The following is a 23,076-nucleotide window of genomic DNA, read 5'->3' as shown; positions in this document are numbered from 1 at the left end:
ACACGTTGAAGGTGAATCACTCTTAGGACTTCTACCACGACATGCAGAGTGGGTGCAGAGGAAAGATAAGCAGAAACAAATATTTCAAGTACAATGAAACAGAAATTTCATATTTCTACTTGGTTATATAAAACATCAACTCCAAGTGGCTGGAGCAATAGAGAATGTGTTGGCTCACGCAGCTGGAGGGTTGGCTTCCATGCTGACTTAATCCTGTGGTTCTGGATGTGTGGTTCTAGATGTGGGTCTTTGGGCTCAGCAGTTCTCCACACATTGGCTTCACCTCTAGAGTGGTAGAGAGATCATACTAACATTTCATAGTTTGCATTTTGCACTCAGCCAGGTTCAAAGAAACAGAAAAATCAGAATGAACTTTCACAGAACCCCTGATCTTAGAGTCCCTAACTTGAGTCTCATGCCCATTTATGAACTGCTAACCAGCAAAGGAAATTGATTACCTCTAGGCATGTGGCTGTCATTAGAAAGATTCTAAGGCAGAAAGCAATAGTGTCCCCAGTAGGTGTTACGAAGAAATGACAGCAAAGCCCTTCAGGAATTCCTAAAGGAAACAATAGCTGCTCATCGCTATACTAATGTCAGATCTTCAAAAGCTTTTAGAGATAATCTGTTCTAATTCCTCAATTTATAGAAAATGAACTCAAGACAACAAATAAATTAAGTTTCCCAAGTTGCACAGCTGAAGGTGGCACAGCTATGACTCTGACTTAAGTATTATTTTAAATCCATTGTGCTTTCAACACCAGGCTATTTTTTCTTCATCCTGACTAATAAAAACAAAACCAAGCCACACAATTCTAATTGTTTTTTCATTGCTTTGGGATTCCAACAGCTGGTGGGTACTGTAACTTGTAAAGGAGAAAGGCAAATGCAGTTTATGTGATATAAATTGTTTACAATACCCTTTAGTTTATTTTGAGGATATAGATTACCTTTCCACATCCTGGTCTTGTGTAGTTGTTTTGTTCCTTATCAATAAAATTTTAAAAGGGCATCCAACGTTCTGAAAAAGAACTATAGTACTTGGGGAGCAAAACTGTATTAATTTGTGATGACCGTTTTTTCCTAGCGTAACTTTCTGTATCTTATCGAACCAGTTTTTATTGTGGGTGGATTATTTGGTTTTCATTATTTAGTTGTGCAAAACTACACAATGATTAGAAAGAAGTTTCTGTTTTGAAACTTGTGCTTCGTGGGCTATTTAATTGTATTATGTTTGTAGTGGAGCCCAGGACAACACTTATTTTAATGACCAATCTACATTTAGAAGGGCTTGTACTTAATTATTCCCAAAACAGCTGCATACAGTTTAGTGTTCCTTTTTTGGGTCCATGTCCCTGAAACAATTTTCTGGGATGAAGAGATTCCAGTAGTAAGCCTCACTGGTATTCTGTTTCAGGCCAGCAACTCAGTCTTTAAGGTTAAATCTTTAAAGTCCAATCCTTAATGTAAAAAATCAGTCACTGGGCTGGCAGACCAAGCATTTTCATCTGGCCTGTGACCGCAGGTCTCTTTCATTGTGATCTGTGTACATGAGATTTTAGTGTTTTCATAATAAGACATATGTAAAGCTTTCAGTATCTTTTGGAGACACAGTCCCTTTGATTCTGTTTCTCAAATTCCCACTAAGAGGCTTTTGTTTCCTTAGGAAAACAATCCTAACATTTTAATAAAGTGTCCAGCTTGTGCATGTATTAAACCATAGGACCTAAACATTCCTTTCTTATCTCCTTAGTGGTTTTCCAATGAGTAATGTACCATTTCTAAATATTTGATGAAGGCGATAAAGTGGATTAGTCCTCTACACTTCAGTGACTTGTGGATTTACTCCCAGTTGGAAGCATTTCTGTCCTAGGAATATCAAAATCAGTGACCTTTTGGATGTCAATTTGTTTCTCCATCTGTCCCACAGTGGAGATGTGAGAAATTGGGCTGATGCTACCGAGCTACGCTCTGTCTCCTTTCAGGTGTCGATATGTTGATTCCCATAAATTGAGCTTCTTTGATAAATGTTTTTATATGCTATCTCTTCACTAGCGTGAAGATAGCTCACAAGTGAAGGATGTAATAATAAACCTTAAGATTTGTGGCTCATTTTCTGCCCCCCTTTTCTAGTATATAGTTTCTCATAGTATCTTCAATATTCCCATTCTTTTCCCAACCCAAATGAAATTATCTATGTTTTTCTAGCTAAGTAATGTTAATTCAGGTACAATGCTGCACACTGGAAAAAGAATAATGTTATAGGAAAACGCGTTTCATTTTCTGAATTCTTGTCAGCTTTGTCAGCTCTGTCAGTTTACCAGTATAGCCCATTTTAAAATCAATCTATGAAATAATGTTTTATACTTGTCAGTAATCAAATTAGAGCTTGAGGGGAACAGATGTAGTCTTAATAACTTTCAGAATCATGTCACCTGTTTAAATTAAAGGGAGCCTTAACCAAGTAGGTGGGTTATTAACTCGAGGCATCGCTATAAATCCTGATTTTATGTAATTGTTTTTGAGCCTTTTATTTTTGTGTGGGTAGTTGGGAAGAATGGCTGTTAGTCTATCTGCATATGGTCTATGTTGTCTGCATATTATCATTTCTTAACTTTAATTTAATTTAATTATATATATATATTTTATTGCATTTTAGGTTCTGGGGTACATGTGAAGAATATGCAGGATTGTTGCATAGGTACATACATGGCAATGTGGCTTGCTGCCTCCATCCCTATCACCTATATCTGACGTTTCTCCCCATGTTATCCCTCCCCAGCTCCCTACCCTCCACTGTTCCTCCCCATGCCCCCCTGACAGACCTCAGTGTGTGATGCTCCCCTCCCTGTGTCCATGTGTTCTCATTGTTCAACACCCGCCTATGAGTGAGAACATGTGGTGGTTGATTTTCTGTTCTTGTGTCAGTTTGCTGAGAATGATAGTTTCCAGGTTCATCCATGTCCCTACAAAGGACACGAACTCATCGTTTTTTATGGCTGCATAGTATTCCATGGTGTATATGTGCCACAATTTCCCTGTCCAGTCTATCATTGATGGGCATTTGAGTTGATTCCAAGTCTTTACTATTGTAAACAGTGCTGCAATGAACATACACATGCATGTGCCCTTATAATAGAATGATTTATAATCCTTTGGATATATACCCAGTAATGGGATTGCTGTGTCAAATGGAATTTCTATTTCTAGGTCCTTGAGGAATCGCCACACTGTCTTCCACAATGGTTGAACTAATTTACATTCCCACCAACAGTGTAAAAGTGTTCCTATTTCTCCACATCCTCTCCAGCATCTGTAGTCTCCAGATTTTTCAATGATCACCATTCTAACTTGTGTGAGATGGTATCTCAACATGGTTTTGATTTGCATTTCTCTAATGACCAGTGATGATGAGCATTTTTTCATATCTTTGTTGGCCTCACTTAAATCCAATTTTATATACAACATACAAGCGATCAAGTTTATTTTGTTTAATTAAATTATTTTAAAAATTTTTACTTCTGTTCAGGTTATTTCTTATCACGTGCTTCAGAGACTGATGGCTTACTACCTGTATTTGAACCCCTAGTTCTCTTGGTCTCAACTCTGGATGTCCACTTCCTTCCTTTGTCTGTCTAGTATTTAGGTTTCTAATATGGATCATTCTCTTGGCCTCCATACTTCATGCCAAGCTCAAAGATAACCATCCCAGATTATAACCCTTGAGCCTAGCGAGGCATTTCCAGTTCTAAAAGTCACATGTACCGACCCATCTTGTCTTTGCCTTAATTATAAAGGAAGCCTGAGATCATGTCTTGCCCCAACAATGAAGTCTACTATAATCCAATGCAAATGTTGATAAAAACTTACTGGGAGCACGCACTGGTGACCTGGGCTTAGGATCCGCTCACAGACAAGTTTTATTTAGCCAAACATGTGTTTTAGAAAAATCTGAGTGTGTTCAGGCAGAACAAGGACTCTCAGGTTTGAGTATGTGTTCCTGACACACAGGTGTCCTAAATCACACTACATTAACCTTACCTGTTTGTTCCTAAACGTATTTTACATTGTGATAGTGAAGACTGGCTTTGACCATTGAACTATTTTAGGTTAACCCTATTCTGATTTTATTTTATTTTATTTATTTATTTATTTATTTTTAAGCAAGTATTTAACTTTTCTTTATATATATGTATATATATATATGTTTAATTGCACTTTAGGTTCTGGGGTACATGTGCAGAACATATAGCATTGTTGCATAGATACATACATGGCAATGTGGTTTCCTGTCTTCATCCCCCTGTCATCTGTATCTGGCATTTCTCCCCATATTATCCCTCCCCAACCTCCCTACCCCCTGCTGTCCCTCCCCTACTCCCCGCTAACTGACCCCAGTGTGTGATGCTCCCTTCCCTGTGTCCATGTGTTCTCATTGTTCAATACCCGCCTATGAGTGAGAACATGCTGTGTTTGTTGTTCTATCTTGTGTCAGTTTGCTGAGAATGATGGTTTCCAGGTTCATCCATGTCCTTACAAAGGACATAACTCATCATTTTTTATGGCTGCATAGTATTCCATGGTGTATATGTGCCACATTTTCCCTGTCCAGTCCATCATCGATGGGCATTTGAGTTGATTCCAAGTCTTTACTATTGTAAACAGTGCTGCAATGAACATACATATGCATGTGTCCTTATAATAGAATGATTTATAATCCTTTGGATATATACCCAGTAATGGGATTGCTGTGTCAAATGGAATTTCTATTTCTAGGTCCTTGAGGAATCTCCACACTGTCGTCCACAATGGTTGAACTAATTTACACTCCCACCAACAGTGTAAAACTGTTTTTATTTCTCCACATCCACTCCAGCATCTGTAGTCTCCAGATTTTTCAATGATCGCCATTCTAACTTGCATGAGATGGTATCTCAATGTGGTTTTGATTTGCATTTCTCTAATGACCAGTGATGATGAGAATTTTTTCATGTTTGTTGGCCTCATAAATTTCTTCTTTTGAAAAGTGTCTGTTCATGTCCTTTGCCCACTTTTGAATGGGTTTGTTTGTTTTTTCTTGTAAATCTGTTTTAGTTCTTTGTAGATTCTGGATATTAACCCTTTGTGAGATGGGTAGATTGCAAAAAAATTTTTCCCATTCTGTTGATTGCCAGTTCACTCTAATGATTGTTTCTTTTGCTGTACAGAAGCTCTGGAGTTTAATTAGATCCCATTTGTCTATTTTGGCTTTTGTTGCCAATGCTTTTGGTGTTTTAGTCATTTTAAGAAAATGTACCTTTCTATCATTTCTAAACTGAGATTTTTCTGGGTGCTATGATGTCTTATCTGCTTAACATACTTGACATTGTTTTATTCTTGGTGATGACACAAAGGGAAACATGAGTGACTGGAAATAAGACCTCTGCACTATCCTGCATGTATGAGCAGCTCTAACTCAATAAAGACTGTGACCATGATGAGCGACTATTTGAGGCTCTGGTGAATAAGCTGCTGCATGGATTTAGGCATCCTATATGGCATGAATGCTCCTTCATCTTTTTAAAGGACAATGCCAAATTTATTCCTTGATATTTGATTGTTTTGGTGTTTTATTAGTTACAAGTAGGTTTGCTTACAAGTGATTAAAAAACAAGAATAACAATGCTTCTTAAAAACTGATCAAATGTTTATTTAACTCTCACTTAAGAGGCTGAGGAGGTGATCTAGACCTGGAATGAACTCAGGCTCCTTCTGATTAGCTGCATCATACACCATCCTTAAGGCTTTTCCGGTGTGATCCATGTGGCTGCTTTAACCCCAGCTATCATGTTCACTCACGTTCTAGCCAGCAGAAAGGAAAATAAGGCAAGAAAGGGCACACCTCCACCTTTTAAGCCCTCATGCCAGAAATTTCACCACACGCATATCTCAATTTATGCCCCTTTGTCTACAGTTTAGTCATCTGGCCATAACCAGATACAAGAAAAGTTGGAAAGTAGGATTCTTCTTGCAGACAAGTACATAGCTAAATACTGGAGGTTCAATTACTATAGATGAGAAAGAAAATGGATTATTGAGGAGCAGCTAACAATCTCTAATTTCTTTCTCTTTTTATTTTGGCTTTTTTTTTTTAGATGGAATTTTGTTCTTGTCACCCAGGATGGAGCGCAGTGGCAAGATCTCGAGTCACTGCAACCTCCACCTCCTGGGTTCAGGTGATTCTCCTGCCTCAGCCTCCTGAGTAGCTGGGATTACAAACACGTGCCCCCCCCCCCACCCAGCTAATTTTTGTATTTTTTAGTAGAGACAGGGTTTCACCATGTTGGCCAGGCTGGTCTCAAACTCTTGACCTCAGGTAATCCACCCGCCTCAGCCTCCCGAAGTGCTGGGATGACAGGTGTGAGCCACCGCACCTGGCAACAATCTCTAACTTCAATATACATTACAGAATCATTATTTCAATAACTTCATGTTTCATTGTTTGTACAACCATCACAAAGATATTTGTTTTCTGCCCAGAAAAAATAAATGCCTATGCCCAAACACACTCAACATATCTGAATTCAAAGGTAAAAAAGGCCTAGCTTCCAAGATGTATTATTTACCTTAATAATATCTATGATTATTATAAATGAAAAATCTTTGCTATGGATTTTTTCAAATGCTAAAATATTTTACTTTTAGTGCCTATGGCCATTTTAGTTTACTCGATTAATCTAATATATGATGGATTTACATGTTAAATTTTTCCATAAGAAATGACCATAAGTGCAGCAAATAAGCAATTCTGAAAAAAAAAAAAAAAAATGAGAAGGGATTGCCCAATGCGTGAGCTTCACATGGAGAATTAATTAGGTGCTCACAGCTCACTAGACCTCCTGGGAGCCACCCCAAGAGGAGTTTCAGAAAGCAAAAGAAATGGGATAAATAAACAGTGGTGAGCCACCTGCAGAATTTGGGAGGTGGCTAAAAGGTTATATACCATCAAAGAGCTGGTCAAGAAGCCTGAAGGAAGGCCATCTCTGATGGAAGATAGAAGTTGGCAGCTCACTGCTGTGGCCAAAGCAGCTGCTGACAGATGGTGAGAACAGAGAGTCGTCCTGCAAAGCTTCAACGTGGTGTCTGGGGAGCACTGATACAGAGCCTTTTTAAGCACTTGCCAGGAAAAGAGGTGACCCTGCTCAGCTGTTTGGGGCCCACGAGCCTGTAGGATGTTAGCTTTGGCAGCAAAGTCCCCATCTGTAGAATTCCATTTCCTCAGAGAGCACTTAATTGTCATTCCATAGTAGGTCAAGGGGAAAACTGTGACCCCTGGTCCTTCATGTCTCCCATGCTGCTTTGGTATCTCCATACAAGGGAGAGCTGTCACCCTGTGAACAGCAAGGCAACCTGAGGATTGGGCTTCACTCAGGAGCAACTGAACCAGTATCCGCTCCTCCAAGAGAAGCTTCCTCATCGTCAATCTGAGGGATGAGAGACTAAGTAGAACACAGAAGGGCTCCTGAGTGCTCAGAAAATAAGGAGGAAACGCAAAAGTCAGCAGCAAAGTGGACTGAGGCTACAAGCCCATATTCTCAAAAAACGAAGAGGAAAAAATATGAAAAGATAGATGACATCAGGGTGAACTCCAAAAATCCATAAACAAGAGAATGAATGTACAAACATCAATGGCCAGACCATATACAAAAACAGAAAATTACGACCCACAGCCTGCAGCAATCTACTCTGGAAACTATCCCACCTCAACGTAGCCAGTCAGGAGCCAGTGTGATACGTATACGTCAGACTTGCAGAAAGTAGGTTTTTATCTCTCATAACAACTCAGGAAGCCAAGCAATAACTTCTGTAATAATTGCCCAAAATGGCCAGGACTCGATAAATAAATTACAGCTTCCTTAATTTTTGTTCATCCTTCCAATTTAGGAGCAACCAGAGAAAGCAAACTATGCCCCCTAACCAATCAAATGGGATTCCCACTTCTAGTGAGCCACCTCCAGCTTGCGCATGCCAGCAGCCTCCAATCAGTGGACGCTGGAACCTTCCCTTTCCTCCACTCTAAAACTTTCCCACTCCTCTGCCTGCCTTTGGATTTCTGCCAAAATGCAAGTGATGGTGACTGACTGTCTTGCAAGCTCTGATAAATAGACTTTACTGGTTCTCATTTGGTTGGTGTTCATTTATTTCTGTAGAAACTATACATCAGCTCTCAGTACAAACATATAATTATTTGTTACCTTATTCTCGCGTCCCGTGAAGCCTTCCTCTCTCTTCCCCATCTATCCACATCAAACCCTTTCTTCCAAATCCCACTGCCTCCAAAACCCTACCCCAAATAGTGGCAACCAGTCTGACACCTTTGGTCCACAGTGGTTGGTGATCCTTATCACCTCCTGAAGGCCACTGGCATTCTATATCTCTAGAGTGCATTTTGGGGCTTGAAGTATTTGTGTTACTGGTTGTCTTACTGTCAAATTCAGATGTGTTTCAATGCCTTCCCACAACACCCTGCATTTACTAAGGTGTTTCTCTCAGCGTGTTACTCAAGGGGGGCTACACCAAGGCAGTGTTAGCACCCCATTGGGGTGTTTCAGAAATGCTTATGAATTGGACCCTGCTCCCAACTCTCCCAACTTACCTAATCAGAAAGCCTCTAGAGGATTGTGGTGCACACTACTTTTTTTTTTTTTTTTTTTGAGAGGCACTGCCCTGCAGCCTCTGGCAGGGATCAGTTCATAGGTCCTAGGAAGTATTCAATGATTCAATGAACACTCACAGAACAGAACCGATGACTTTCTTTAAATGAATCAAAGCTTCACATAGAAGCACTGCCTTTTGTTTTCAAGGACTAAACACATGAAACTGAATGAATTTTTTTTGGCCCGAGAACACAGGTAAAAAACATATTGAAACGCAGCTCCTTCCAACACATTCAGCCATCACACACTTAGACACTTCAAAGAATAGAGATTTTTATGGCCTGTGAAGAGTGAGTTAAGTACTAGCAAATTCTCAGACTAACAATAGTGCCAAAGAAGCTGCCTACTAGATGGTAGTTTTGCAGAAAAAAGGAAGCTAATGACTGTGGAGAGGGCTGGTTCCTAACCAGGAGCTGCATCAAAAGCCAGACACTCTTTTTTATGGCTGCATAGTATTCCATGGTGTATATGTGCCACATTTTCTTTATTTAGTGTATCTCTGATGGGCATCTGGGTTGATTCCAAGTCTTTGCTATTGTAAACAGTGCTGCAATGAACATACGTATGCATGTGAACACATGGGCACAGGGAGGGGAACATCACACACCGGGGCTTGTTGGGAGGTCAGGGGGCTAGGGGAGGGATAGCAGTGTGTGGGGAGATTGGGGAGGGATAACATTAGGAGAAATACCTAATGTAGATGATGGGGGGATGGATGCAGCAAACCACTATGGTATGTGTATACCTATGTTAACAATCCTGCACAATCTGCCCATGTACCCCAGAACTTAAAGTATAATTTAAAAAATTAAATTTAATTTAAAAAAAAGCCAGACACTCAAGTGCATGAAGAAGCTTCAGGTAACTGGGAGGGAAGGGGGTGTGACGCAGTCAGGAAATGGAGTAGTGCCAAGTAGCAAGGCAGAACTGCCTACAACAAAGTCTTTTTCTTTCTCCCCAGATATGGCTAAGTATGCACCACCTGGGCTCTGTGAACAGTTGAAACCAACTGGAGAAGTGAAGAATGTAAAATTACGTTGAGGGGGAGTCTTGCATGCGGTTTGTGCAGGGTGTGTAGCTATTATCACTACTGAAAGAAAATTAGCTGCCCTAGTCAGATCCTGGATACTTCTAATAGCTTCAGTTTAAGGAAGTAAGGCCAGATGACTGGGCTTTTTTTTTTCTTACTATTTTTTAGAAAACACACGAAGTTGGCAAGAGAAAGGACATCTGAAATAAACTAAAATGATGGCAGCACTGGCCTGGCATGCAGAACCCTGGCAACCCGCAACTCTGCAAGCACTGTCACTTTCCCATCCCTGCGTTTTCTAAGTCACCTATGGGGCTCTTCGGTAATGGGGGCTGCAAAGAGGATTTGGGGACAGACAGTGAATCACTTGCAGGCTTTGCTAAAGCATCCAGAGGTGATCTGAAACAAAGTCCAGGCTGCTGTTGCTAAATGTGAGGAAAGACAGCCTTTGGGGCCAGCAGGCCCCATATCACACACTACTAAATAAGCATATTTCATACAAACAACAGGCTTCATTTTAAACAGGCCTTACTCAGCTGCACAGACTCCATATGCTTCCTAAGAATCAAATTTAAACTAAAAGATAAAGTCTGAGGTTTGAGTGTGTATGCTATTTCACTGATGTGAAATACTGATAATAAACCCAAAGAAAAGCAAGTATATTTAGTCCGAGAATATCTCCATCTCCCTTCTAAAGACAAAACATGATTAAAATCCCACACAAAGAGGTGAGCCTGACTGTAGGTGGGAAGGCTGGTAAATATATTAACGCCACCTTAAAATCTGAGTCTTATCATTCCTTGGCAATTAGACCGGACAGTATAGAATGAAGAGCTAAAAGCCAATTATGGACCTCTGGGGCATAGACTTCATTAAAAATTAATTCAGAGTAAAATAGAAATCTGAACTACAGCTGGTAAACATGTGCAGGGCTTTGATCGCCAAAGCCCAGCCACAGAGAGCGTTTTCTGTTACTGCTTATTTGACTGGGACTTTCTTCTTCTTCTTCTTTTAATTTATTTATTTATTATACTTTAAGTTCTGGGGTACATGCTGGGACTTTCCTCTGTCATATTTCTTGATGATGCTGGAAGGCATTTTGAGACCAGAGAAGTGATGGGAAGTGAGGGTTGAAATAAAGATGATAGTTGGCTGTTGTATTTAGAGTAAATGTGAAGTTCTAACCTGCTGTGGGTAACCAAGGTGGTCCAGAGAACATGAACGAGAGTCCACAGGGCAGAGCCACTGGGAAGCACTCGTAGGATAGAAGAACCAAGGGGCGAGTTGTCCAGAACAGATGTTTCGATGTCACTCTTCACTTCACTGAGAATCTTTTGGGTTGACTGTAAGTCTTTTGTGGGAAAGGACAACCTCTCTCTTGCTCCCAGCTGAATCATCTGTAGCACCTAACAGAGTCCCTAACCCATATGAGGGTCCGATAAAAACTATTCTATTGCCCGACCCCAGTGGTAGAGTCACCTCACCTGCTGGGGAGGTCTCCAATAGGTACCGGCTAGCTGCCACATTCTAATGTCCTCACCCCCTGCACCGGAAGACGTGGGCCTACATCACTGCTTAGAGGGTGCGGAGAAATCCAATCATGTCTTCCAGGAGCACCATGCACCCAGCTCTAAGAGAGATCTTGGAATGCGTAGACTTGAAGGGAAATTTTGAGAAAGAGAAAGATGGGGGTTGGTGAAGGTGTACTTTAGCCGAGACAATGGACTTGGTTTTAAAAAAATGTCAGTTTGAGTCTGAAACCTGTAATGTACCAACTGTGTGACTATGAGCAATTCCGTTTGCCTCTCCAAGCTTGAGGCCCCTTGTATGAAGAAAGCATTTGGGGGAGTATAAATCATTCTTTACATCTGCATTTATTTGGTGCTCCCTTTTATGTGTCTCTCAACCTCAGAAGCCAAAGTTTAAAGTGAGTGGCTGACTGTTTAAGGGAAGAGATGAAATAAAAACCAGCAGTGCATATATAATTCACTAAAAACCTTTACCTTCTTTTTTTTTGGTCAGCAACCATATTGCTTTCATTGACATAAGAGATTCCACTGACTTTATTTTCTTAATTAATTTGTATTTTTGTACATATGTTATATGCCAGATTAGGTCCATAATGATGGTATTTGTTATAGGAACATAAAATAGAATATGTTGAAGTCTATTACATCATGGAAACAAACTTGTTGATGAAATTCCAAAATACTAGCTTTTAATCTAGTTTCCTTCTTGACTGCAGGCCTTAAAGATAGATATAATTTCTTATTCATCACAAAGTCTCCCAATAGTAGATGGATAAATATTACTGTATTTATTATATTACTATATATTATAGTATATTCAATATTAGTGTGGTATTATTATAAACAGTAGGTTAAATATTTATTAGATTAGTGTGTCTCAGTTATCTGCTGCTGTGTAACACACTATCCCAAAGATTAGTGGATTAAAATAACAGCCACTTTGTTTTATTGCTCATAATTTTATGATTTTGGCAGGGCTCAGGAGGGTAGTTTCTCTCTGCTCCTTGCACCATCGGCTGCAGCTTCTTGACTGGGGTCAGAGGATCCACTTGCAAGGTGGCACACTCACGTCCTCACTTGTGCTGCAGGTTGGCACGGATGCCTGACGCCTGGCTCTGGTACGATTATGAGGCAGCTGGACTCCTCTCCCTTCCTGCACACTCCCACGTCCTCCACTGCTCCTTGTGGTCTCTCCGTATGGTTCCTCCAGGTTAGCTGGACTCCAGGAGTGTAGCTAGTCTTCTTAATGTTGGTTAAGAGTTCTGAAAGCATGAGAAAGCAGCTGTTGGGACATCCTGTGGCTTAGATGGAGAACTGGCATAGGGTCACTTCCACTGCACCGTGTTGGTTGAAGCTAGATTCACTGTGGGAAGCGACTACACATGGGTGGGAATACCAAGTGACATGGTTGGTTGATCCATCTTTGGAAACTAGCTAATCTCAAATGAATAAATGAACACAATCATTAAAGAATCCTTCAGGTTTGAGAGAGAATGTTTAAGAAAGTACTGCATATAGCCATATCTAGCTATACATTATGTGCGTGTGTGTGTGTGTATATATATATATGGCCAAATGTATAGCCACTATATATATATAAAATCATACCACAGGAGGTTGCATACAAGGTGAACATATAGTAGAGAAATATATGGACATAGGCCATGTCCAATTCCATGAAACACAATGTCACATGATACCACACAGTTAAGCTTATAAAACATTATTGATTCTTTTTACCAAAACAAAAAGTTTTCATGGCTTTAGGATCATGAAATCAGATGGAACAATCAGAAGGAGTTTGAATAATAAAGGACAATGGACTTTATAAAGTCATGGCTGTTAGAAGACTTCCTTTTGCCTTTTTGAAGACATCTAGATCATTATCATGCATAAAAGCCAGGAGGAGAATCTTGGATCACTCAAAGCCCCTAATAAAGTTTCTTATATTCTTGGGCATCTGTGCTGTCATCTTCAGAACACAGGCATAAGGAACTCTTCTGGGTAAGTTATACTGTCTATATTTATTAATACACACACACACATACACACATACACACATATATATAAACAACATTTGTTTAAGTTAAAAATGCATTGTGAGAAATATTTTCAGTGAATCATGCTATATGTTGATATGATAGAGTTAGTATTCCTGATGCTACTTTAACCACTTATAGTTACCGTCACGAGAGGAGAAATGCATTAACAGAAAACACTTTCACAGGAAGGGCTCTGGCACAGTTATCTGAAACTTCACTGCAGAAATTGCTGAGAAAACATCAAAGAAAGGAGAACTTGACCCTTTCTTTGACTGTTTTAGCACCCACGCATGTGATTATGCAATGGCCTTTGGCTTGTTTTAGAGACCCATAGATCATTATCTAGAAGTTCTGCTGTTAGGAAGACCCTGCCCGACGACATCATGTCCCTTCCATTTCTGGCCTAATACTAGGGCTTCACCTCATCAGCAAGAAAGTGCGTTTGTGCAGCTACAACGGGGCAGCAGCACTCTTGGGCAAGGGACTGGCGCAGACAAGGGCACCCTTCTGGCTCATATCCACAGGCCTCATTAGAAGAGTTTGGTGAGATGCCCATAGATCTGCCCAGGAAGCCTACCTACCTGGATGTGGGCTTCCAGAAAGAACTGGCAACCATGTGGAAGCTGGTCCATTCGCTTGGCATATTTCAGATAAAATCATTCTCTGACCCACTCCCCAGACACCTTTCTTATGTAGCTTAAAAATGAAAGGCCTTTTACTTGCTTCAGTTAAAAATAGACCCTTAATATGCATATCCTCACATATACAACCACAACCAGTCAGTTATAACTCTCACCCCTTGGCAAGCATGAATTGCACATGAAACTCTCGAAGAGCTTCCAGACTGAAAATACTGCAATAAATGCTGATAATGACCTCTTCAAATTATTCCAAATTATTAGCAACTTAAATATTCACTTCCCTGATATGAGAACAATAATGAGAAAATATAGATAATAACTATTATAAAGAGTTCAAATATTCATCATGGATTAGTGAAGGTTGTCCAGTGCACACATACCATTATTGGTAATATTTATTTAGAGCTAGCTTCTTGCCAGGAACTGCACAAACCGTTTTATAGGTATTCTCTTCTTTGATCTTTATAATTTTGTGAGGTCTGCATTATTATGACATCATTTTAGAGGTAAAGTTAAGTAATGTGCTCAAGGTTACACAGATAGTAGGTGGGGAAGACTAGATTCTAACTCCAGCTGCCATATTACCCTTGGGAACACTCCAAAGCTCTTACTGTACACACACACACACACACACACACACACACACACACACATGTGCATACACCTCTAGTCAACATTCTGATAGCTTTACTGAAGCGAGTATTGTTTGTATAGCATCCCCATTACCCAGTGTTGGTTGTGGTTTTCAATTCCCAACACTCTTAATTAACAGCTTTGTAATAAATTTGTGGAATTACTGTTAGGTTTCACTTTCATTGATCATTTTGTTCATACACATTGCTGTGTTATTATTTTCATTGTTAATTTTTTCATGATGTTTAGTTATCATTGAATTTTTCCTCCTGCAAAGTGAGATACTTGGGATAGGTGGATGTGGGTTCTCTTGATTTATTTAAGGAAAAGTATTGATTTAAATCATGCACGCATCTGTGTCATATGCAGTGAGGCTGGGGTGACTGGTGTCTCTCCCCGCTGGGGGTGTTTTTAACAATTTTTATGAAAATTTCTTGTTTTATTGCTCATAATTTTATGATTTTATGATTTTGTTGCCGGCGTGGTAAGCACAGCCCCTGTGCCTTGATCAGGAGAGGACCCTTGGAAGCTTCCGCCTGGTTTCCTCCAGACTTCGCCCAAGTGACTTTTCTCCTCTGATTTGGATTTGCATCTTTTCGTCATGATTTATCATGTAGTATATATAATATATGTACATTTATATCTGATCATAGCCAGTTCTAGTTGACCCTTGGTCAAGTTTTATAAAATCTTTTCAAGTTTAAAAATCTCTTGGAGTCTCCTTAAACTCCATCAGGACTCTGGAGGAGTTAGGAAGCCAGTGGAGAAAGTGTCCTCAAGCTAAACCCTCAGTGCTTCCTCAGTCCTTCCCTTCCACCTGCATACTCACTCATATGTATGCACACAAATGTGCACACGCTCACAAAGACACACACACTCACATAGACACAGAGGCATACATACTCAGAAATACCCACACACACAGATACTCAGACACACTAGGTCCCTCACACAGATGTGTGCAAAGTCACGTACAGACAGACATATACACTCACAAATATAGCCAGACACACACACTCACAGAGAGTTGTTTAAAGGGAACAGAATTTCAGTTTTACCAGACAGAAACTCTCCAGAGATTGGTCATACAATACCATGAATATCCTCAACACTACCGAATTGTATACTGAAAAATGGTTAAGATTACAAATTTTTGGTGTATTTTACCACAATTAAGGATAATTTTTAAAAGACAGAGATATTCACTGTAAGTAGGTGAGTGCATTAGTTAAATCTTTCATTCCTAAGGAGAGAACAGCTTTCTTCCATTTGCCTGCCATGAGATGAGGCAGATCCCAGCGATCCACCACTGCTCCTTGGGAAGGTAGATTACAGGTGATTGTAGATCCCTGGCAAGAGCGGGCCATACCCAGGGAAGCCAAACAAAAGTCCTGCCATCTGGAGCTGTACCTGGTGTGGATTTACAGCTCTCCTGAAAGAAAAAGGAAAAGAGGCTATTGGAGGCATCATCCTCTCTTAGATCCCACATCCTAGTGTGGTGGCAACCGTGATGGTGCTTTATAAATTCGTTTTTAAATGTCATTGTTAGACTTTGTGAAAATTCTCATGAGGCTTCAAAAAATATGTGAATGGATACAGAGGGCCACTTGCCTTCCCCCACTGCTCACTACTGTGGCTAGAACGTGACCACAAACTGCCCACCCAGCCTCCCTTTCATCCTCTGCCCCAGGACACCTCCTTCTGGAGTGGAAAGTTTTCCCTGGCTCCTATGGGATCAAGGGCAGTGAAGGAGAAAGGTCTCTCAAGAGATGGACTTGGGTCATTCATGTCAGAGGGGCTGACATCTTTGTAAAAGCCCAGTTGTTATTTACATCTTCTCATCTCCCTCCGGAATTACATCTATAACCAACAAAATCCAGGTCTTGCTCAGCTGGAAAAAACCAGCAGCATCCAGACATGACTGGTTTTTTGTTTGTTTGTTTGTTTGAGATGTGAAGTTTTGCATATAAATCAAATAGAGTTTGCCAGAAAATTCATTGCCTGAGCAAATACGGTCTGCTCCTTGGGTGTTGCCAAGTAGGAGAAAGATGGTTTGTCTGGAGAGACTCCAGAGAAAACTGTCAACACCATAGAAATGAAAACTCAGAATTAAAGGATCAAGGTAAGGGGATCTGAAATCCCCCCTCCCATGCATTTTCTGTCTACCCACAACTCCCAAAGTTTGCTTCATATTTCTGACAGATGCTGGGACCCCAAAGTGATGCACCTAGGCATTCTTACCCTGCTTCTTGGTGAGGCAATGGGGTGACCCCTTCAGCTGCAGAATAGTGAGAAGGTATGCCCAGGCCCGTGCAGCCAGAGGGAATCACGTCTCTTTGTCTCCTCGGAGGTCTCATGCTGAGCTGGTGAGGCCACCAAGTAGGGGCAGAACTGGATGACCCTTGTGACATTCCCGCCGGAGTCTCCTCGTGCTCCAGGCCTGTTAACGTCTCATGTGAGAGACCGGCCATGCCACGATGAAAGAGCACAGTGTGTTGCAGCAACCCTGAAACTGTTTGCCCAGAGAACCTTTCCTCACCCTTTCCCTGTATGGGTGCAGAAGAGAGTTAACATGGCAAACCTGAGACTGGCCTTAGAAAGCCTTACTTGCAAGATTGGCCCTTGCTTGGCATCTGAGAACTTGAACTTTCTTCCCACTGTTCCCTAACGGACAAGCTAACTATTCAAAAACTGTGGCTCATGCAGAACACCTGTTTCCTTCGGGGAGTCTGGAATTTGGGTATGAGCTAGGCAGAGGGTACCTATGTGACCAGCCCCCCATAAACACCCGGAGCTCTGAGCCTCTAGGGAGCATCCCTGGCAGACGACATTACATGAGTGTTGTCACAACTCATTGCCGGCATGGTAAGCACAGCCCCTGTGCCTTGATCAGGAGAGGACCCTTGGAAGCTTCCGCCTGGTTTCCTCCAGACTTCGCCCAAGTGACTTTTCTCCTCTGATTTGGATTTGCATCTTTTCGTCATGATTTATCATGTAGTATATATAATATATGTACATTTATATCTGATCATAGCCATGTGGGCGGCTGTCTGGTGAGTCCTCCTAATGAACCCATAGAAGCTGGGAATAGTCTTGGGGCCCCCAACACAGGAGTGGTGGGGCTAACTTTGCAGGCGGTGTTTTCCAGAGTCCTTTGTCAACTGATTCTAGTCGAGTTCAGCAAACGGCAGACAAAAGAGGGAGTGTGGGTGGGAAGAAAGGGACAAGCTAGGGTAGTTCTTCCCTCCCTCTTGACCCCAGACAGTGTTTCTTGCAATGATTGGATCTCAAGCTCCCACCAGACAGGACCACAGGGTTCCAGTGCCTGACATTCCCTCAGCCCTCCCACTGTGATGACACCAACTCCTCCCTGCTGTTGCTAATTCTGGAGTTGACTCACCTTCTCCTGTTTGGTTTCTTGTCTCTTCTCTCACCTGTGTAACCAATTCCCTGCCTTAAATTCCTTCTTTCAGAAAGACTTAAAGTGGTCTTTGTTTTCCTGAATGAAAACCCCACCTGTTACATTTCTTAAATATTTACATGGTTCCACCTCCATGCCAGGCAAGAGCATTCAAAAATAAAAGGAACAATCCCATCTTTAAGGACCTCAGAGCCTATACACCTGTGGAAATTCCATCCCTAGCACAGTTCAAGATTCACTGTGTGACCAGAAACCTTTGCTCTGATGTCTCAGCCATATAACCACGAGGAAATGCTCTGTAAAATGAATGGGCTTTCACCATATACTAGGGCTTGGTGCCTTGGACACATTTTTATTGACTTTGTTAAGCACAAGGAAAGCCATTGCACTTACGATGCTATGAGGTTGGTGGCTTGGGGGAGTCAGAAAGCCAACCACTGTGTGTGCATGTTCACACAGCCAATAATTAGTCTCAGGCCAAAAGTGACACTGTGGAGGTGATTGTGAGGGTGACAAGTCTGTCCTGAATGCATAACTCAACCCCAAGTCCTGGGGGTATCTGGCATCTGCGTAACCTCATCTGAAGGGTACAAGGGTGGCTGCTCATCCTCAAACCCCACATGGGCAAGGGTATCTAGGAATTCTGGACACTCAGATTTAATGTTTGCCAGGAGAACTACCAGAATATGATAGTTAGAGATTGGGGGCGGGTTTTAAAAAATACTGAGGAGACCTGAAATTGTATGAATGCTGAGCAGAAGCAGTACTAGACATCTTCTTTAGGGTCTTACTCTAGCACTCCACAAGGAATGTGGCAAAGATGGCCTTTGGATAGTTTTTTTTTTTTTTTTAATTGCATTCTAGGTTTTGGGGTACATGTGAAAAACATGCAAAGTTGTTGCATAGGTGCATATGTGGCAGTGTGATTTGCTGCCTCCCTCCCTCTCACCCATATCTGGCATTTCTCCCCATGCTATCCCTCCCCAACTCCCCCCCCGCTGTCCCCCCCACTCCCCCGCAACAGACCCCCGTGTATAGTGCTCCCCTCCCTGTGTCCATGTGTTCTCCTTGTTCAACACCCTCCTATGAGTGAGAACATGTGGTATTTGGTTTTGTGATCTTGTGTCAGTTTGCTGAGAATGATGGTTTCCAGGTTCATCCATGTCCCTACAAAGGACGCGAACTCCTCCTTTTTAATGGCTGCATAATATTCCATGGTGTATATGTGCCACATTTTTCCTGTCCAGTCTATCATCGATGGGCATTTGGGTTGGTTCCAGGTCTTTGCTATTGTAAACTGTGCTGCAATGAACATTCGTGTGCATGTGTCCTTATAGTAGAACGATTTATAATCCTTTGGATATATGCCCAGTAATGGGATTGCTGGGTCAAATGGAATTTCTATTTCTAGGTCCTTGAGGAATCGCCACACTGTTTTCCACAGTGGTTGAACTAATTTACACTCCCACCAACAGTGTAAAAGTGGATAGTGAAGTGATCAGCAGCCTCTCTCCAGGGAACTCTGGCTGGAGTCCCTACCCTTTTGTAGCCAAGTAAGAGTACAACCGAGGAAACAGAAAGTGATCCTGCAGTGTGAGAGCTACAACAAGGCAAACTCCCTGCAAGGTATCTAGGGAGTCAATGGAGGGCGGCTGGGCAGGGAAGAAAGATGGAAGCCAGACGGCGGAAGCTTAGTGACGGAGAGGAGGAGAGGAGAAGCAAAAGTGGAAGGCGGGAGGGGAGACTGGTGTTGGGGGAAGGTTTTCCAAAATACTAGAGACCTTAAATTGTATGAATGCTCAGGGAAAGAGCAGTGCTAGAGACAGGGTCTAGCTTGTACAGGGCCTTGTCAGTTTAAGTTTGGAATTTATCCAAAAAGCAAAGAGAAGTAGTCATACAAAGGCTTTGTGCAAATAATTTGATTTCAGATTTGAGCCCTGCAATGCTCATTCTGACTGCACTGTAGAGAATGGATGGGAAAAGGATACATGGGTGCATTCAAGGGCTGCTTAAGAGGCAGGGTAGAAAAGATTTCCTCAAGGATTGGATTTGATGATTGAGGGAGAGAAAGAAAGAATGATGCCCATGTGACTGGTGTGCCACCTGCGTGCAAGATGGTGGGATTCGTGGAGGTAGAGAACTGAGATGTGCCAGGTTTTCAGGGCAAGTGATATGTCTCAGGTTAGACATGATGAGCACGGGTTGTCACTGGGCTATGACAAGTGAGGGTAGCCGGTAGGCACTTTAGATAAGGGAATCTGCAGTTCTGGAAAAGATCCTAGCTAGAGACCCAGATTTGGGAGGTGTCAGGGTATTAATGAAACTTTAAAACAATGAGAGTTGCTGAGACAATCAAGGGATATTGCGCTGCACTGGAGGAAATCGCAGAGTGTTCAATGTCAAGGAGGCCTAGGAAAATGCCTTCAAAGAGAGAGTTCAATGCTTCCAAAAGTTTAGGTGAATAGGAACTGAATCCTGTCTTTTGGCCTGAGCACAGGCCTTGGAGACCTTGACCTCCAGTTTCAGTAGAATGATGAGGTGAAAGCCAGATGACAGAAATTTAGTGATGAAGGGGAGGAGTGACAGCAGGGTTGGGGACATGGGGAGCGGGGACATAGGTTGGGGGAGGGTTTTTAAAAAAAAAAAACTACTCAAGAGACCTGAAATGGCATGAATGCTGAGAAGAAGCAGGGCTGGCAAGCAGGAGCTTGAAGCTACAAGAGGAAGAGTGGTAAGAGGCACAGCAAAGCCCTGGAGAACGAGGCAACATAGAAGCCTGGCTTGGAGACATGGGGAGGAGGAACCTTTCCAACTTTAGTAACAGGAAAAAAGAGGAAAAGATAGATAAGGTTGCGGGCAAGTCCATAGATTTTGTAGCAGAAAGTTGAGAGAATTTCTAACCAATGGCATCTTTTTTTTTTTCTTCTCTATAACATTAGAAGATGGAGTGGCAGGGTCAGAAATCTGAAGACAGTAAAGAAGGTTAGAAATAGCCACGACTGGGTGCTGTGGCTCACACCTCTAATCCCAACACTTTGGGAAGCCAGGGAGGGTGGATCACCTGAGGTCAGGTAATTCGAGATCAGCCTGGCCAACACGGTAAAGCCCCATCTCCACTAAAGACACAAAAATTAGCCAGGCATGGTGGTGTACACCTGTAGTCCCAGCTACTTGGGAGGCTGAGGCAGGAGAATTGCTTGAATTTGGGAGGTGGAGGTTGCACTCCAGCCTGGGCAACAGAGTAAAACTCTGAGAAAGAAAGAAAAAGACCTGTAATCCCAGCACTTTGGGAGGCCGAGGCGGGTGGATCACGAGGTCAAGAGATCGAGACCATCCTGGTCAACATAGTGAAACCCCGTCTCTACTAATACAAAAAAAAAAAATTAGCTGGGCATGGTGGCGCGTGCCTGTAATCCCAGCTACTCAGGAGGCTGAGGCAGGAGAATTGCCTGAACCCAGGAGGCGGAGGTTGCGGTGAGCCGAGATCGCGCCATTGCACTCCAGACTGGGTATCAAGAGCGAAACTCCGTCTCAAAAAAAAAAAAAAAAAAAAAAAAAAAAAAAGAAAGAAAAAGAAAAAGAAAAAAGAAAGAAAGGAAGGAAGGAAGAAAAGAGAGAAAGAAAGAAAGGAAAGAAGGAAAGAAAGAAGAGAGAAAGAAAAGAGAAAGAAAGAAAGAAGAGAGAAAGAAAGAAAAGAAAGAGAGAAAGAAAGAAAGAAAAGAAAGGGAGAGAGAGGGAGAGAGAGAAAGTAAAAGAAGAAAAGGAAAATTTTAGGAGGAAAATATTCTTTTCTCTCTAACTTTTGAACGTGCACTGAAATGATTTTCAGAGAAAAACAAAGTGTTATTTTCTGATCTGCGTGGCACTATAAAAATGTTTACTCATCTTCCTTGGGGCTAGGCATCCCATTCCTGCAGGAAGTCTTGTGGTGAGGCAGTGGCTGTGCCTCTGGGATGATTCAAGAATGGAGACCATGCCTTATTTGCACAGGAGGGACACGTTGCTCTCACTGGATGCATGGTCACAACTGTCTGTGTGACCTGTTTGTGGGAGGGCAGACCCCCTCCTGCCAAGCCCCAGTAGCAGCCAACCTGCCAGGCAAAAGCGTTCCTTTGTAAAGAAGACCCTCCCAGGCCCTCTGACCTAAAGGGAGGGGAGGGGACTTCCTGGCACTGCAGGGACTTGGCTGGTACTCCCAGCAAACGAGAGGTGTGTGTGTGTGTGCAGAACTAGGGTGGAGATGGGGAGGAGAAGCAGGAATGGGAAACTGGGAGTAAGAGGGATAGGTGGGAGGGGAGGGGGCACCTGCCGGGGTAACAGGCCAGGATGAAGTAAATGGAAAGTCCTCAGAGCTCTGCTGCTGACTCCAGCTGTCGAGAAGGGGGAGGAGAAAACCCCGTGGGACAGGGGAGGAGGGTAAGGGCTCCTCTTAGGAAGTTATTTAAGAGCCAACTTTCTTGCCTTTCCTGAGTCCTTTTGAGGAAGTCCCCTGGGCGTACAGAGCAAGCCCACGCGAGGGCACCTCTGGAGGGGATCGCCCGCAGGTAAGCCGCGGCCCCCCCGCACCCTAAGATCCAGGAATCCGCTGCGTCCACCTCCACCGCGAACCCGCAGGCGGCTGCTCCGGACCTGTGGCGCGGGGCACAGGCAGCCCCACCTGCCCAATCCTGGCTTTCTGCCCCCAACTCCGCACCTGCCCAGCCCTGCTTCTGAGTTAGACTTCTCTCAGCTAGATTCCACGCAGCTCTCCTGAAGGCGTTGCTTGCTAAGAAGGCCACCAAATGGGGATGGGGGAGTTCGGGGTGCTTCCCCGAGGGACAAACCCCCTTTCCTCAGGGGAGCAGATTATGGAGCTGGAACACAAAAGGTGGGGGGAGTGGAGCCAAGGGAGAACGGCCTGCTCCGTGACTGGAACCCCACCGGCTTGGCTCCCTACTCCTGCGCAAAGCCTTCCCCCATCCCAATTTGGAGCTGAATTTGAGCCACTTCTCCTGCCTAGACCCGCCCAGAAGCGAGGGCTCCAGCCCGCCGCACTCCCCTAGCCAGGCGTGTACCTGCGGCTCTGGGGCTCCCTAGTTCTCCCC

At 42.7% G+C, this 23,076-nt stretch overlaps 1 protein-coding gene across 2 annotated transcripts in view; it reads left to right on the top strand.

Annotated features, from left to right (window-relative positions):
* The first annotated feature begins 22,465 nt into the window (after positions 1-22,465).
* The window catches only part of F13A1 (coagulation factor XIII A chain), a 168,215-nt gene continuing 167,604 nt past the window's right edge, over positions 22,466-23,076 (top strand). For both annotated transcript variants that reach the window (XM_064362957.1, XM_064362958.1), the window contains exon 1: positions 22,466-22,536. The gene's annotated coding sequence lies outside the window, so the exon portion shown is untranslated. The remainder of the gene's footprint in view (positions 22,537-23,076) is intronic.

Source organism: Aotus nancymaae, unplaced genomic scaffold (assembly GCF_030222135.1).
Source record: "Aotus nancymaae isolate 86718 unplaced genomic scaffold, 86718_ANA_hifiasm-v0.15.2.pri h1tg000051l, whole genome shotgun sequence".
NCBI classification, from domain to species: Eukaryota; Metazoa; Chordata; class Mammalia; order Primates; family Aotidae; genus Aotus; species Aotus nancymaae.
Note: the sequence above shows the minus strand (reverse complement) of the source record. Positions and strands in the feature narration are given on the sequence as shown.